Source organism: Schistocerca nitens, chromosome 5 (assembly GCF_023898315.1).
Source record: "Schistocerca nitens isolate TAMUIC-IGC-003100 chromosome 5, iqSchNite1.1, whole genome shotgun sequence".
Classification (NCBI taxonomy): Eukaryota; Metazoa; Arthropoda; class Insecta; order Orthoptera; family Acrididae; genus Schistocerca; species Schistocerca nitens.
In genome coordinates this window covers 13,336,629-13,354,195 of record NC_064618.1, presented here as the reverse complement: position 1 = coordinate 13,354,195, position 17,567 = coordinate 13,336,629, and positions in this window count along the sequence as shown.

The window sequence follows — 17,567 nt, the reverse complement described above, 5'->3', positions numbered from 1 at the left end:
ACGATGGAACACACAAATTGCGTCGCGATTCAATACATCGTCCTCCAGCCGACTTGTCTCCAAGGGTCTAGTGCTGCCTCGGGCACCTTATGGTCGTTCCTCGGTGAGTCTAGATTTTCGAATCCGACGCAAAACTGACAGTTAATTGTAACGTTCAAAGCCTGTTAATGACGATGGAACACACAAATTGCGTCGCGATTCAATACATCGTCCTCCGGCCGACCTGTCTCCAAGGGTCTATTGCTGCCTCGGGCACCTTATGGTCGATCTCCTGTGAGTCTAGATTTTCGAATCCGACGCAAAACTGACAGTTAATTGTAACGTTCAGAGCCTGTTAATGACGATGGAACACACAAATTGCGTCGCGATTCAATACATCGTCCTCCGGCCGACCTGTCTCCAAGGGTCTATTGCTGCCTCGGGCACCTTATGGTCTAGATTTTCGAATCCGACGCAAAACTGACAGTTAATTGTAACGTTCAGAGCCTGTTACTGACGATGGAACACACAAATCGCGACGCGATTCAATACATCGTCCTCCGGCCGACTTGTCTCCAAGGGTCTAGTGCTGCCTCGGGCACGATATGGTCGTTCTCCTGTGAGTCTAGATTTTCGAATCCGACGCAAAACTGACAGTTAATTGTAAGGTTCAGAGCCTCTTAATGACAATGGAACACACAAATTGCGTCGCGATTCAATACATCGTCCTCCGGCCGACCTGTCTCCAAGGGTCTATTGCTGCCTCGGGCACCTTATGGTCGATCTCCTGTGAGTCTAGATTTTCGAATCCGACGCAAAAATGACAGTTAATTGTAACGTTCAGAGCCTGTTAATGACGATGGAACACACAAATTGCGTCGCGATTCAATACATCGTCCTCCGGCCGACCTGTCTCCAAGGGTCTGTTGCTGCCTCGGACACCTTATGGTCGATCTCCTGTGAGTCTAGATTTTCGAATCCGACGCAAAACTGACAGTTAATTGTAACGTTCAGAGCCTGTTAATGACGATGTTACACACAAATTGCGTCGCGATTCAATACATCGTCCTCCAGACGACTTGTCTCCAAGGGTCTAGTGCTGCCTCGGACACCTTAAGGTCGTTCTCCTGTGAGTCTAGATTTTCGAATCCGACGCAAAACTGACAGTTAATTGTAAGGTTCAGAGCCTCTTAATGATAATGGAACCCACAAATTGCGTCGCGATTCAATACATCGTCCTCCGGCCGACCTGTCTCCAAGGGTCTAGTGCTGCCTCGGACACCTTATGGTCGTTCTCCTGTGAGCCTAGATTTTCGAATCCGACGCAAAAATGACAGTCAATTGTAACGTTCAGAGCCTGTTAATGACGATGGAACACACAAATTGCGTCGCGATTCAATACATCGTCCTCCGGCCGACCTGTCTCCAAGGGTCTATTGCTGGCTCGGGCACCTTATGGTCGATCTCCTGTGAGTCTAGATTTTCGAATCCGACGCAAAACTGACAGTTAATTGTAAGGTTCAGAGCCTGTTAATGACGATGGAACACACAAATCCCGTCGCGATTCAATAAATCGTCCTCCGGCCGACCTGTCTCCAAGGGTCTATTGCTGCCTCGGTCACCTTATGGTCGTTCTCCTGTGAGTCTAGATTTTCGAATCCGACGCAAAACTGACAGTTAATTGTAACGTTCAGAGCCTGTTAATGACGATGGAACACACAAATCGCGTCGCGATTCAATACATCGTCCTCCGGCCGACCTGTCTCCAAGGGTCTATTGCTGCCTCGGGCACCTTATGGTCGATCTCCTGTGAGTCTAGATTTTCGAATCCGACGCAAAACTGACAGTTAATTGTAACGTTCAGAGCCTGTTCATGACGATGGAACACACAAATTGCGTCGCGATTCAATACATCGTCCTCCGGCCGACCTGTCTCCAAGGGTCTATTGCTGCCTCGGGCACCTTATGGTCGATCTCCTATGAGTCTAGATTTTCGAATCCGACGCAAAACTGACAGTTAATTGTAACGTTCAGAGCCTGTTAATGACGATGTAACACACAAATTGCGTCGCGATTCAATACATCGTCCTCCAGCCGACTTGTCTCCAAGGGTGTAGTGCTGCCTCGGACACCTTATGGTCGTTCTCCTGTGAGTCTAGATTTTCGAATCCGACGCAAAACTGACAGTTAATTGTAACGTTCAGCGCCTGTTAATGACGATGGAACACACAAATCGCGTCGCGATTCAATACATCGTCCTCCAGCCGACTTGTCTCCAAGGGTCAAGTCCTGCCTCGGGCACCTTAATGTCGTTCTTCTGTGAGTCTAGATTTTCGAATCCGACGCAAAACTGACAGTTAATTGTAAGGTTCAGAGCCTCTTAATGACAATGGAACACACAAATTGCGTCGCGATTCAATACATCGTCCTCCGGCCGACCTGTCTCCAAGGGTCTATTGCTGCCTCGGGCACCTTATGGTCGATCTCCTGTGAGTCTAGATTTTCGAATCCGACGCAAAAATGACAGTTAATTGTAACGTTCAGAGCCTGTTAATGACGATGGAACACACAAATTGCGTCGCGATTCAATACATCGTCCTCCGGCCGACCTGGCTCCAAGGGTCTGTTGCTGCCTCGGGCACCTTATGGTCGATCTCCTGTGAGTCTAGATTTTCGAATCCGACGCAAAACTGACAGTTAATTGTAAGGTTCAGAGCCTGTTAATGACGATGGAACACACAAATTGCGTCGCGATTCAATAAATCGTCCTCCGGCCGACCTGTCTCCAAGGGTCTATTGCTGCCTCGGTCACCTTATGGTCGTTCTCCTGTGAGTCTAGATTTTCGAATCCGACGCAAAACTGACAGTTAATTGTAAGGTTCAGAGCCTGTTAATGACGATGGAACACACAAATCGCGTCGCGATTCAATACATCGTCCTCCGGCCGACCTGTCTCCAAGGGTCTATTGCTGCCTCGGGCACCTTATGGTCGATCTCCTGTGAGTCTAGATTTTCGAATCCGACGCAAAACTGACAGTTAATTGTAACGTTCAAAGCCTGTTAATGACGATGGAACACACAAATTGCGTCGCGATTCAATACATCGTCCTCCGGCCGACCTGTCTCCAAGGGTCTATTGCTGCCTCGGGCACCTTATGGTCGTTCTTCGGTGAGTCTAGATTTTCGAATCCGACGCAAAACTGACAGTTAATTGTAACGTTCAAAGCCTGTTAATGACGATGGAACACACAAATTGCGTCGCGATTCAATACATCGTCCTCCAGCCGACTTGTCTCCAAGGGTCTAGTGCTGCCTCGGGCACCTTATGGTCGTTCTTCGGTGAGTCTAGATTTTCGAATCCGACGCAAAACTGACAGTTAATTGTAACGTTCAAAGCCTGTTAATGACGATGGAACACACAAACTGCGTCGCGATTCAATACATCGTCCTCCAGCCGACTTGTCTCCAAGGGTCTAGTGCTGCCTCGGGCACCTTATGGTCGTTCTTCGGTGAGTCTAGATTTTCGAATCCGACGCAAAACTGACAGTTAATTGTAACGTTCAAAGCCTGTTAATGACGATGGAACACACAAATTGCGTCGCGATTCAATACATCGTCCTCCGGCCGACCTGTCTCCAAGGGTCTATTGCTGCCTCGGGCACCTTATGGTCGATCTCCTGTGAGTCTAGATTTTCGAATCCGACGCAAAACTGACAGTTAATTGTAACGTTCAGAGCCTGTTAATGACGATGGAACACACAAATTTCGTCGCGATTCAATACATCGTCCTCCGGCCGACCTGTCTCCAAGGGTCTATTGCTGCCTCGGGCACCTTATGGTCTAGATTTTCGAATCCGACGCAAAACTGACAGTTAATTGTAACGTTCAGAGCCTGTTACTGACGATGGAACACACAAATCGCGTCGCGATTCAATACATCGTCCTCCGGCCGACTTGTCTCCAAGGGTCTAGTGCTGCCTCGGGCACCTTATGGTCGTTCTCCTGTGAGTCTAGATTTTCGAATCCGACGCAAAACTGACAGTTAATCGTAAGGTTCAGAGCCTCTTAATGACAATGGAAAACGCAAATTGCGTCGCGATTCAATACATCGTCCTCCGGCTGACCTGTCTCCAAGGGTCTATTGCTGCCTCGGGCACCTTATGGTCGATCTCCTATGAGTCTAGATTTTCGAATCCGACGCAAAACTGACAGTTAATTGTAACGTTCAGAGCCTGTTAATGACGATGTAACACACAAATTGCGTCGCGATTCAATACATCGTCCTCCTGCCGACTTGTCTCCAAGGGTGTAGTGCTGCCTCGGACACCTTATGGTCGTTCTCCTGTGAGTCTAGATTTTCGAATCCGACGCAAAACTGACAGTTAATTGTAACGTTCAGCGCCTGTTAATGACGATGGAACACACAAATCGCGTCGCGATTCAATACATCGTCCTCCAGCCGACTTGTCTCCAAGGGTCAAGTCCTGCCTCGGGCACCTTATGGTCGTTCTTCTGTGAGTCTAGATTTTCGAATCCGACGCAAAACTGACAGTTAATTGTAAGGTTCAGAGCCTCTTAATGACAATGCAACACACAAATTGCGTCGCGATTCAATACATCGTCCTCCGGCCGACCTGTCTCCAAGGGTCTATTGCTGCCTCGGGCACCTTATGGTCGATCTCCTGTGAGTCTAGATTTTCGAAACCGACGCAAAAATGACAGTTAATTGTAACGTTCAGAGCCTGTTAATGACGATGGAACACACAAATTGCGTCGCGATTCAATACATCGTCCTCCGGCCGACCTGTCTCCAAGGGTGTAGTGCTGCCTCGGACACCTTATGGTCGATCTCCTGTGAGTCTAGATTTTCGAATCCGACGCAAAACTGACAGTTAATTGTAACGTTCAGAGCCTGTTAATGACGATGTTACACACAAATTGCGTCGCGATGCAATACATCGTTCTCCAGCCGACTTGTCTCCAAGGGTCTAGTGCTGCCTCGGACACCTTAAGGTCGTTCTTCGGTGAGTCTAGATTTTCGAATCCGACGCAAAACTGACAGTTAATTGTAAGCTTCAGAGCCTCTTAATGATAATGGAACACACAAATTGCGTCGCGATTCAATACATCGTCCTCCGGCCGACCTGTCTCCAAGGGTCTAGTGCTGCCTCGGACACCTTATGGTCGTTCTCCTGTGAGCCTAGATTTTCGAATCCGACGCAAAAATGACAGTTAATTGTAACGTTCAGAGCCTGTTAACGACGATGGAACACACAAATACGGTCGCGATTCAATACATCGTCCTCCGGCCGACCTGTCTCCAAGGGTCTATTGCTGCCTCGGGCACCTTATGGTCGATCTCCTGTGAGTCTAGATTTTCGAATCCGACGCAACACTGACAGTTAATTGTAAGGTTCAGAGCCTGTTAATGACGATGGAACACACAAATCCCGTCGCGATTCAATACATCGTCCTCCGGCCGACCTGTCTCCAAGGGTCTATTGCTGCCTCGGTCACCTTATGGTCGTTCTCCTGTGAGTCTAGATTTTCGAATCCGACGCAAAACTGACAGTTAATTGTAAGGTTCAAGGCCTCTTAATGACAATGGAAAACGCAAATTGCGTCGCGATTCAATACATCGTCCTCCGGCTGACCTGTCTCCAAGGGTCTATTGCTGCCTCGGGCACCTTATGGTCGATCTCCTATGAGTCTAGATTTTCGAATCCGACGCAAAACTGACAGTTAATTGTAACGTTCAGAGCCTGTTAATGACGATGTAACACACAAATTGCGTCGCGATTCAATACATCGTCCTCCTGCCGACTTGTCTCCAAGGGTGTAGTGCTGCCTCGGACACCTTATGGTCGTTCTCCTGTGAGTCTAGATTTTCGAATCCGACGCAAAACTGACAGTTAATTGTAACGTTCAGCGCCTGTTAATGACGATGGAACACACAAATCGCGTCGCGATTCAATACATCGTCCTCCAGCCGACTTGTCTCCAAGGGTCAAGTCCTGCCTCGGGCACCTTATGGTCGTTCTTCTGTGAGTCTAGATTTTCGAATCCGACGCAAAACTGACAGTTAATTGTAAGGTTCAGAGCCTCTTAATGACAATGGAACACACAAATTGCGTCGCGATTCAATACATCGTCCTCCGGCCGACCTGTCTCCAAGGGTCTATTGCTGCCTCGGGCACCTTATGGTCGATCTCCTGTGAGTCTAGATTTTCGAATCCGACGCAAAAATGACAGTAATTTGTAACGTTCAGAGCCTGTTAATGACGATGGAACACACAAATTGCGTCGCGATTCAATACATCGTCCTCCGGCCGACCTGTCTCCAAGGGTGTAGTGCTGCCTCGGACACCTTATGGTCGATCTCCTGTGAGTCTAGATTTTCGAATCCGACGCAAAACTGACAGTTAATTGTAACGTTCAGAGCCTGTTAATGACGATGTTACACACAAATTGCGTCGCGATGCAATACATCGTCCTCCAGCCGACTTGTCTCCAAGGGTCTAGTGCTGCCTCGGACACCTTAAGGTCGTTCTCCTGTGAGTCTAGATTTTCGAATGCGACGCAAAACTGACAGTTAATTGTAAGCTTCAGAGCCTCTTAATGATAATGGAACACACAAATTGCGTCGCGATTCAATACATCGTCCTCCGGCCGACCTGTCTCCAAGGGTCTAGTGCTGCCTCGGACACCTTATGGTCGTTCTCCTGTGAGCCTAGATTTTCGAATCCGACGCAAAAATGACAGTTAATTGTAACGTTCAGAGCCTGTTAACGACGATGGAACACACAAATCCGGTCGCGATTCAATACATCGTCCTCCGGCCGACCTGTCTCCAAGGGTCTATTGCTGCCTCGGGCACCTTATGTTCGATCTCCTGTGAGTCTAGATTTTCGAATCCGACGCAAAACTGACAGTTAATTGTAAGGTTCAGAGCCTGTTAATGACGATGGAACACACAAATCCCGTCGCGATTCAATACATCGTCCTCCGGCCGACCTGTCTCCAAGGGTCTATTGCTGCCTCGGTCACCTTATGGTCGTTCTCCTGTGAGTCTAGATTTTCGAATCCGACGCAAAACTGACAGTTAATTGTAAGGTTCAGAGCCTGTTAATGACGATGGAACACACAAATCGCGTCGCGATTCAATACATCGTCCTCCGGCCGACCTGTCTCCAAGGGTCTATTGCTGCCTCGGGCACCTTATGGTCGATCTCCTGTGAGTCTAGATTTTCGTATCCGACGCAAAACTGACAGTTAATTGTAACGTTCAGAGCCTGTTCATGACGATGGAACACACAAATTGCGTCGCGATTCAATACATCGTCCTCCGGCCGACCTGTCTCCAAGGGTCTATTGCTGCCTCGGGCACCTTATGGTCGATCTCCTATGAGTCTAGATTTTCGAATCCGACACAAAACTGACAGTTAATTGTAACGTTCAGAGCCTGTTAATGACGATGTAACACACAAATTGCGTCGCGATTCAATACATCGTCCTCCAGCCGACTTGTCTCCAAGGGTGTAGTGCTGCCTCGGACACCTTATGGTCGTTCTCCTGTGAGTCTAGATTTTCGAATCCGACGCAAAACTGACAGTTAATTGTAACGTTCAGAGCCTGTTAATGACGATGTAACACACAAATTGCGTCGCGATTCAATACATCGTCCTCCAGCCGACTTGTCTCCAAGGGTGTAGTGCTGCCTCGGACACCTTATGGTCGTTCTCCTGTGAGTCTAGATTTTCGAATCCGTCGCAAAACTGACAGTTAATTGTAACGTTCAGCGCCTGTTAATGACGATGGAACACACAAATCGCGTCGCGATTCAATACATCGTCCTCCGGCCGACCTGTCTCCAAGGGTCTATTGCTGCCTCGGGCACCTTATGGTCGATCTCCTGTGAGTCTAGATTTTCGAATCCGACGCAAAACTGACAGTTAATTGTAACGTTCAGAGCCTGTTAATGACGATGGAACACACAAATTGCGTCGCGATTCAATACATCGTCCTCCGGCCGACCTGTCTCCAAGGGTCTGTTGCTGCCTCGGGCACCTTATGGTCGATCTCCTGTGAGTCTAGATTTTCGAATCCGACGCAAAACTGACAGTTAATTGTAAGGTTCAGAGCCTGTTAATGACGATGGAACACACAAATTGCGTCGCGATTCAATAAATCGTCCTCCGGCCGACCTGTCTCCAAGGGTCTATTGCTGCCTCGGTCACCTTATGGTCGTTCTCCTGTGAGTCTAGATTTTCGAATCCGACGCAAAACTGACAGATAATTGTAAGGTTCAAAGCCTGTTAATGACGATGGAACACACAAATCGCGTCGCGATTCAATACATCGTCCTCCGGCCGACCTGTCTCCAAGGGTCTATTGCTGCCTCGGGCACCTTATGGTCGATCTCCTGTGAGTCTAGATTTTCGAATCCGACGCAAAACTGACAGTTAATTGTAACGTTCAAAGCCTGTTAATGACGATGGAACACACAAATTGCGTCGCGATTCAATACATCGTCCTCCGGCCGACCTGTCTCCAAGGGTCTATTGCTGCCTCGGGCACCTTATGGTCGTTCTTCGGTGAGTCTAGATTTTCGAATCCGACGCAAAACTGACAGTTAATTGTAACGTTCAAAGCCTGTTAATGACGATGGAACACACAAATTGCGTCGCGATTCAATACATCGTCCTCCAGCCGACTTGTCTCCAAGGGTCTAGTGCTGCCTCGGGCACCTTATGGTCGTTCTTCGGTGAGTCTAGATTTTCGAATCCGACGCAAAACTGACAGTTAATTGTAACGTTCAAAGCCTGTTAATGACGATGGAACACACAAATTGCGTCGCGATTCAATACATCGTCCTCCGGCCGACCTGTCTCCAAGGGTATATTGCTGTCTCGGGCACCTTATGGTCGTTCTTCGGGGAGTCTAGATTTTCGAATCCGACGCAAAACTGACAGTTAATTGTAACGTTCAAAGCCTGTTAATGACGATGGAAAACACAAATTGCGTCGCGATTCAATACATCGTCCTCCGGCCGACCTGTCTCCAAGGGTCTATTGCTGCCTCGGGCACCTTATGGTCGATCTCCTGTGAGTCTAGATTTTCGAATCCGACGCAAAACTGACAGTTAATTGTAACGTTCAGAGCCTGTTAATGACGATGGAACACACAAATTTCGTCGCGATTCAATACATCGTCCTCCGGCCGACCTGTCTCGGGCACCTTATGGTCTAGATTTTCGAATCCGACGCAAAACTGACAGTTAATTGTAACGTTCAGAGGCTGTTACTGACGATGGAACACACAAATCGCGTCGCGATTCAGTACATCGTCCTCCGGCCGACTTGTCTCCAAGGGTCTAGTGCTGCCTCGGGCACCTTATGGTCGTTCTCCTGTGAGTCTAGATTTTCGAATCCGACGCAAAACTGACAGTTAATCGTAAGGTTCAGAGCCTCTTAATGACAATGGAAAACACAAATTGCGTCGCGATTCAATACATCGTCCTCCGGCCGACCTGTCTCCAAGGGTCTATTGCTGCCTCGGACACCTTATGGTCGATCTCCTATGAGTCTAGATTTTCGAATCCGACGCAAAACTGACAGTTAATTGTAACGTTCAGAGCCTGTTAATGACGATGTAACACACAAATTGCGTCGCGATTCAATACATCGTCCTCCTGCCGACTTGTCTCCAAGGGTGTAGTGCTGCCTCGGACACCTTATGGTCGTTCTCCTGTGAGTCTAGATTTTCGAATCCGACGCAAAACTGACAGTTAATTGTAACGTTCAGCGCCTGTTAATGACGATGGAACACACAAATCGCGTCGCGCTTCAATACATCGTCCTCCAGCCGACTTGTCTCCAAGGGTCAAGTCCTGCCTCGGGCACCTTATGGTCGTTCTTCTGTGAGTCTAGATTTTCGAATCCGACGCAAAACTGACAGTTAATTGTAAGGTTCAGAGCCTCTTAATGACAATGGAACGCACAATATGCGTCGCGATTCAATACATCGTCCTCCGGCCGACCTGTCTCCAAGGGTCTATTGCTGCCTCGGGCACCTTATGGTCGATCTCCTGTGAGTCTAGATTTTCGAATCCGACGCAAAAATGACAGTTAATTGTAACGTTCAGAGCCTGTTAATGACGATGGAACACACAAATTGCGTCTCGATTCAATGCATCGTCCTCCGGCCGACCTGTCTCCAAGGGTCTGTTGCTGCCTCGGACACCTTATGGTCGATCTCCTGTGAGTCTAGATTTTCGAATCCGTCGCAAAACTGACAGTTAATTGTAACGTTCAGAGCCTGTTAATGACGATGTTACACACAAATTGCGTCGCGATTCAATACATCGTCCTCCGGCCGACCTGTCTCCAAGGGTCTAGTGCTGCCTCGGACACCTTATGGTCGTTCTCCTGTGAGCCTAGATTTTCGAATCCGACGCAAAAATGACAGTTAATTGTAACGTTCAGAGCCTGTTAACGACGATGGAACACACAAATCCGGTCGCGATTCAATACATCGTCCTCCGGCCGACCTGTCTCCAAGGGTCTATTGCTGCCTCGGGCACCTTATGGTCGATCTCCTGTGAGTCTAGATTTTCGAATCCGACGCAAAACTGACAGTTAATTGTAAGGTTCAAAGCCTGTTAATGACGATGGAACACACAAATCCCGTCGCGATTCAATAAATCGTCCTCCGGCCGACCTGTCTCGAAGGGTCTATTGCTGCCTCGGGCACCTTATGGTCGATCTCCTGTGAGTCTAGATTTTCGAATCCGACGCAAAACTGACAGTTAATTGTAACGTTCAGAGCCTGTTCATGACGATGGAACACACAAATTGCGTCGCGATTCAATACATCGTCCTCCAGCCGACCTGTCTCCAAGGGTCTATTGCTGCCTCGGGCACCTTATGGTCGATCTCCTATGAGTCTAGATTTTCGAATCCGACGCAAAACTGACAGTTAATTGTAACGTTCAGAGCCTGTTCATGACGATGGAACACACAAATTGCGTCGCGATTCAATACATCGTCCTCCAGCCGACTTGTCTCCAAGGGTGTAGTGCTGCTTCGGACACCTTATGGTCGTTCTCCTGTGAGTCTAGATTTTCGAATCCGACGCAAAACTGACAGTTAATTGTAACGTTCAGCGCCTGTTAATGACGATGGAACACACAAATCGCGTCGCGATTCAATACATCGTCCTCCAGCCGACTTGTCTCCAAGGGTCAAGTCCTGCCTCGGGCACCTTAATGTCGTTCTTCTGTGAGTCTAGATTTTCGAATCCGACGCAAAACTGACAGTTAATTGTAAGGTTCAGAGCCTCTTAATGACAATGGAACACACAAATTGCGTCGCGATTCAATACATCGTCCTCCGGCCGACCTGTCTCCAAGGGTCTATTGCTGCCTCGGGCACCTTATGGTCGATCTCCTGTGAGTCTAGATTTTCGAATCCGACGCAAAAATGACAGTTAATTGTAACGTTCAGAGCCTGTTAATGACGATGGAACACACAAATTGCGTCGCGATTCAATACATCGTCCTCCGGCCGACCTGTCTCCAAGGGTCTGTTGCTGCCTCGGGCACCTTATGGTCGATCTCCTGTGAGTCTAGATTTTCGAATCCGACGCAAAACTGACAGTTAATTGTATGGTTCAGAGCCTGTTAATGACGATGGAACACACAAATTGCGTCGCGATTCAATAAATCGTCCTCCGGCCGACCTGTCTCCAAGGGTCTATTGCTGCCTCGGTCACCTTATGGTCGTTCTCCTGTGAGTCTAGATTTTCGATTCCGACGCAAAACTGACAGTTAATTGTAAGGTTCAGAGCCTGTTAATGACGATGGAACACACAAATCGCGTCGCGATTCAATACATCGTCCTCCGGCCGACCTGTCTCCAAGGGTCTATTGCTGCCTCGGGCACCTTATTTTCGTTCTCCTGTGAGTCTAGACTTTCGAATCAGACGCAAAACTAACAGTTAATTGTAACGTTCAGAGCCTGTTAATGACGATGGAACACACAAATTGCGTCGCGATTCAATACATCGTCCTCCAGCCGACTTGGCTCCAAGGGTGTAGTGCTGCCTCGGGCACCTTATGGTCGTTCTTCGGTGAGTCTAGATTTTCGAATCCGACGCAAAACTGACAGTTAATTGTAACGTTCAAAGCCTGTTAATGACGATGGAACACACAAATTGCGTCGCGATTCAATACATCGTCCTCCGGCCGACCTGTCTCCAAGGGTCTATTGCTGGCTCGGGCACCTTATGGTCGATCTCCTGTGAGTCTAGATTTTCGAATCCGACGCAAAACTGACAGTTAATTGTAACGTTCAGAGCCTGTTAATGACGATGGAACACACAAATTTCGTCGCGATTCAATACATCGTCCTCCGGCCGACGTGTCTCCAAGGGTCTATTGCTGCCTCGGGCACCTTATGGTCTAGATTTTCGAATCCGACGCAAAACTGACAGTTAATTGTAACGTTCAGAGCCTGTTACTGACGATGGAACACACAAATCGCGACGCGATTCAATACATCGTCCTCCGGCCGACTTGTCTCCAAGGGTCTAGTGCTGCCTCGGGCACCTTATGGTCGTTCTCCTCTGAGTCTAGATTTTCGAATCCGACGCAAAACTGACAGTTAATCGTAAGGTTCAGAGCCTCTTAATGACAATGGAAAACACAAATTGCGTCGCGATTCAATACATCGTCCTCCGGCCGACCTGTCTCCAAGGGTCTATTGCTGCCTCGGGCACCTTATGGTCGATCTCCTATGAGTCTAGATTTTCGAATCCGACGCAAAACTGACAGTTAATTGTAACGTTCAGAGCCTGTTAATGACGATGGAACACACAAATTGCGTCGCGATTCAATACATCGTCCTCCGGCCGACCTGTCTCCAAGGGTCTGTTGCTGCCTCGGGCACCTTATGGTCGTTCTCCTCTGAGTCTAGATTTTCGAATCCGACGCAAAACTGACAGTTAATCGTAAGGTTCAGAGCCTCTTAATGACAATGGAAAACACAAATTGCGTCGCGATTCAATACATCGTCCTCCGGCCGACCTGTCTCCAAGGGTCTATTGCTGCCTCGGGCACCTTATGGTCGATCTCCTGTGAGTCTAGATTTTCGAATCCGACGCAAAAATGACAGTTAATTGTAACGTTCAGAGCCTGTTAATGACGATGGAACACACAAATTGCGTCGCGATTCAATACATCGTCCTCCGGCCGACCTGTCTCCAAGGGTCTGTTGCTGCCTCGGGCACCTTATGGTCGATCTCCTGTGAGTCTAGATTTTCGAATCCGACGCAAAACTGACAGTTAATTGTAAGGTTCAGAGCCTGTTAATGACGATGGAACACACAAATTGCGTCGCGATTCAATAAATCGTCCTCCGGCCGACCTGTCTCCAAGGGTCTATTGCTGCCTCGGTCACCTTATGGTCGTTCTCCTGTGAGTCTAGATTTTCGAATCCGACGCAAAACTGACAGTTAATTGTAAGGTTCAGAGCCTGTTAATGACGATGGAACACACAAATCGCGTCGCGATTCAATACATCGTCCTCCGGCCGACCTGTCTCCAAGGGTCTATTGCTGCCTCGGGCACCTTATTTTCGTTCTCCTGTGAGTCTAGACTTTCGAATCAGACGCAAAACTAACAGTTAATTGTAACGTTCAGAGCCTGTTAATGACGATGGAACACACAAATTGCGTGGCGATTCAATACATCGTCCTCCAGCCGACTTGGCTCCAAGGGTCTAGTGCTGCCTCGGGCACCTTATGGTCGTTCTTCGGTGAGTCTAGATTTTCGAATCCGACGCAAAACTGACAGTTAATTGTAACGTTCAAAGCCTGTTAATGACGATGGAACACACAAATTGCGTCGCGATTCAATACATCGTCCTCCGGCCGACCTGTCTCCAAGGGTCTATTGCTGCCTCGGGCACCTTATGGTCGATCTCCTGTGAGTCTAGATTTTCGAATCCGACGCAAAACTGACAGTTAATTGTAACGTTCAGAGCCTGTTAATGACGATGGAACACACAAATTTCGTCGCGATTCAATACATCGTCCTCCGGCCGACCTGTCTCCAAGGGTCTATTGCTGCCTCGGGCACCTTATGGTCTAGATTTTCGAATCCGACGCAAAACTGACAGTTAATTGTAACGTTCAGAGCCTGTTACTGACGATGGAACACACAAATCGCGACGCGATTCAATACATCGTCCTCCAGCCGACTTGTCTCCAAGGGTCTAGTGCTGCCTCGGACACCTTATGGTCGATCTCCTGTGAGTCTAGATTTTCGAATCCGACGCAAAACTGACAGTTAATTGTAACGTTCAGAGCCTGTTAATGACGATGTTACACACAAATTGCGTCGCGATTCAATACATCGTCCTCCAGCCGACTTGTCTCCAAGGGTCTAGTGCTGCCTCGGACACCTTAAGGTCGTTCTCCTGTGAGTCTAGATTTTCGAATCCGACGCAAAACTGACAGTTAATTGTAAGGTTCAGAGCCTCTTAATGATAATGGAACACACAAATTGCGTCGCGATTCAATACATCGTCCTCCGGCCGACCTGTCTCCAAGGGTCTAGTGCTGCCTCGGACACCTTATGGTCGTTCTCCTGTGAGCCTAGATTTTCGAATCCGACGCAAAAATGACAGTTAATTGTAACGTTCAGAGCCTGTTAATGACGATGGAACACACAAATCCGGTCGCGATTCAATACATCGTCCTCCGGCCGACCTGTCTCCAAGGGTCTATTGCTGCCTCGGGCACCTTATGGTTGATCTCCTATGAGTCTAGATTTTCGAATCCGACGCAAAACTGACAGTTAATTGTAAGGTTCAGAGCCTGTTAATGACGATGGAACACATAAATCCCGTCGCGATTCAATAAATCGTCCTCCGGCCGACCTGTCTCCAAGGGTCTATTGCTGCCTCGGTCACCTTATGGTCGTTCTCCTGTGAGTCTAGATTTTCGAATCCGACGCAAAACTGACAGTTAATTGTAAGGTTCAGAGCCTGTTAATGACGATGGAACACACAAATCGCGTCGCGATTCAATACATCGTCCTCCGGCCGACCTGTCTCCAAGGGTCTATTGCTGCCTCGGGCACCTTATGGTCGATCTCCTGTGAGTCTAGATTTTCGAATCCGACGCAAAACTGACAGTTAATTGTAACGTTCAGAGCCTGTTCATGACGATGGAACACACAAATTGCGTCGCGATTCAATACATCATCCTCCGGCCGACCTGTCTCCAAGGGTCTATTGCTGCCTCGGGAACCTTATGATCGTTCTCCTGTGAGTCTAGACTTTCGAATCCGACGCAAAACTGACAGTTAATTGTAACATTCAGAGCCTGTTCATGACGATGGAACACACAAATTGCGTCACGATTCAATACATCGTCCTCCAGCCGACTTGTCTCCAAGGGTCTAGTGCTGCCTCGGGCACCTTATGGTCGTTCTTCTGTGAGTCTAGATTTTCGAATCCGACGCAAAACTTACAGTTAATTGTAAGGTTCAGAGCCTCTTAATGACAATGGAACACACAAATCGCGTCGCGATTCAATAGATCGTCCTCCGGCCGACCTGTCTCCAAGGGTCTATTGCTGCCTCGGGCACCTTATGGTCGATCTCCTGTGAGTCTAGATTTTCGAATCCGACGGAAAACTGACAGTTAATTGTAACGTTCAGAGCCTGTTCATGGCGATGGAACACACAAATTGCGTCGCGATTCAATACATCGTCCTCCAGCCAACTTGTCTCCAAGGGTCTAGTGCTGCCTCGGACACTTTATGGTCGTTCTCCTGTGAGTCTAGAGTTTCGAATCCGACGCAAAACTGACAGTTAATTGTAAGGTTCAGAGCCTCTTAATGACAATGGAACATGAGAGGTGGCATGAGCCCCCTCTCATATTTCTATCTTACGATTCTCCTCTCTAGTTGCATGCGGTGGAGGGTTGCTTTTCCTTAACACGCGTACTTCCCACGCAGCGTCTCTCGTCACCCGGGTGGGCCGGTGACAGGCGGGCTCTGTGGAACTGGAGAGAGTTAAGCCGACGTGTGTGAGGCAGTCGAGTGAATGCTTTTCAGACGCCGACATTGTCAAGAGACACGCCCGCTGGGGTGTGAAGTAGCGGCTGGGCTAGAGGTTCCGTTACTTCAGAGAAACTTTGCGAAAACACGTTCTGGCGGGCTACCAGCGAGGCGTGGGAATGACTTGTGTACCCACGCAGTTGTGGCGGGAAAATTCCCGCACTTTCTGCAAAATCAGCACAGAAATTGGCGCCAAGAATCTCCATTGGTGGAATGGTAGTGCTCCGGCAATGGAGTGGAATTTCCGCCGGTTTTCGAGTTGCTGATTGGAACGTAACCACGGCCACTGTCGTGGGGGCGGGAATGTTCGGTGTTCGGCCTGTACGGGTGCTCTGAGTAGTCGGCAGTCGCCTTTCGGTCGAGGACGTCGGAGCAACCAGCCCTCGCCTGCGGTACGCCAGATCGTGTTCTGGGAGATAAGAAGACTGTTGGTAATGTACGTCCGCAGCACCGGCAGATAGGGATTTTCCTAGGTGATAATCAGAGCTCAGCAGAGCGCGCCTGTTCATCCTTTTCTAACTTTGTTCAGTTTCGAGTAGCAGCAATTACTATTGGGTTAGCTGTGTGTCTCTCTTGAGATTTGAGTGGAAAGGAATTGGCTCCACATACCACTTCGTCTTAAACCTCACGATCTAAGTTAGGGACAACTTCACCTTTACTGTGTTTGTATGAATCTCCAATTTTAGCCAATTTGATGTTTTATATTTCCTGTGTCTCTTTTACTATTCTGCGTTTAATCTTAATAAATCATATTGTTATTTTGGACAGAACTTTCTTTCTGTTAATCAATAGAGCAACCCTATCATTCCTCACTATGCTAATGAAACCTTTGTTTATTTAACTTATTTATCAAATTAAATTATTGCAGGTGCCAAACTCTCTTCTACTCCACTAGCAGGGTTGATTAGAGTCAGTTCGCGTATTTGTTTTATCCTTGTGCAACAGCAAAAGTCGGAGTTAGAATAGGGGGGGCTTAGAGCATGATTTACACATGTGGATTCTAGTAGAATTTAGTGATAAATACACTACTAGCCCCGGCACCTCGCATAATATGGCGACCCTTGGCCTCGGATCTTTCCTGTGAATCTCTGATAAACAAACAGGATTCTTAGTAGGAACATTCAATTTTTTTTCTCTCTATTTTTTTTAATGATTAATACCCAAGTTTTTTTTTGGTAGTTCCGCGTTTAGTTTTAAGTAGCGGCGCATGACTACAGTTTTTGTTTTCAGTGTATATATTTTTTGTTCATTGTTTTTTTTGTGTTTCGCTGATGTGGTGTCTGTACCGCATCGCACTTTGTCGGATTTGTGTGCGGTTTCTGTACCACATCAAATTGTGTTTGTGATTACAGCGTTGGAACAGCGTTGTTGAAATTTTATGTTTATGTGTAAAAAATATATGGAGTAGATTAATTTTATTGTGCATTTTAGATGAATTTGTTTTTATGAATGATAACGAGAAG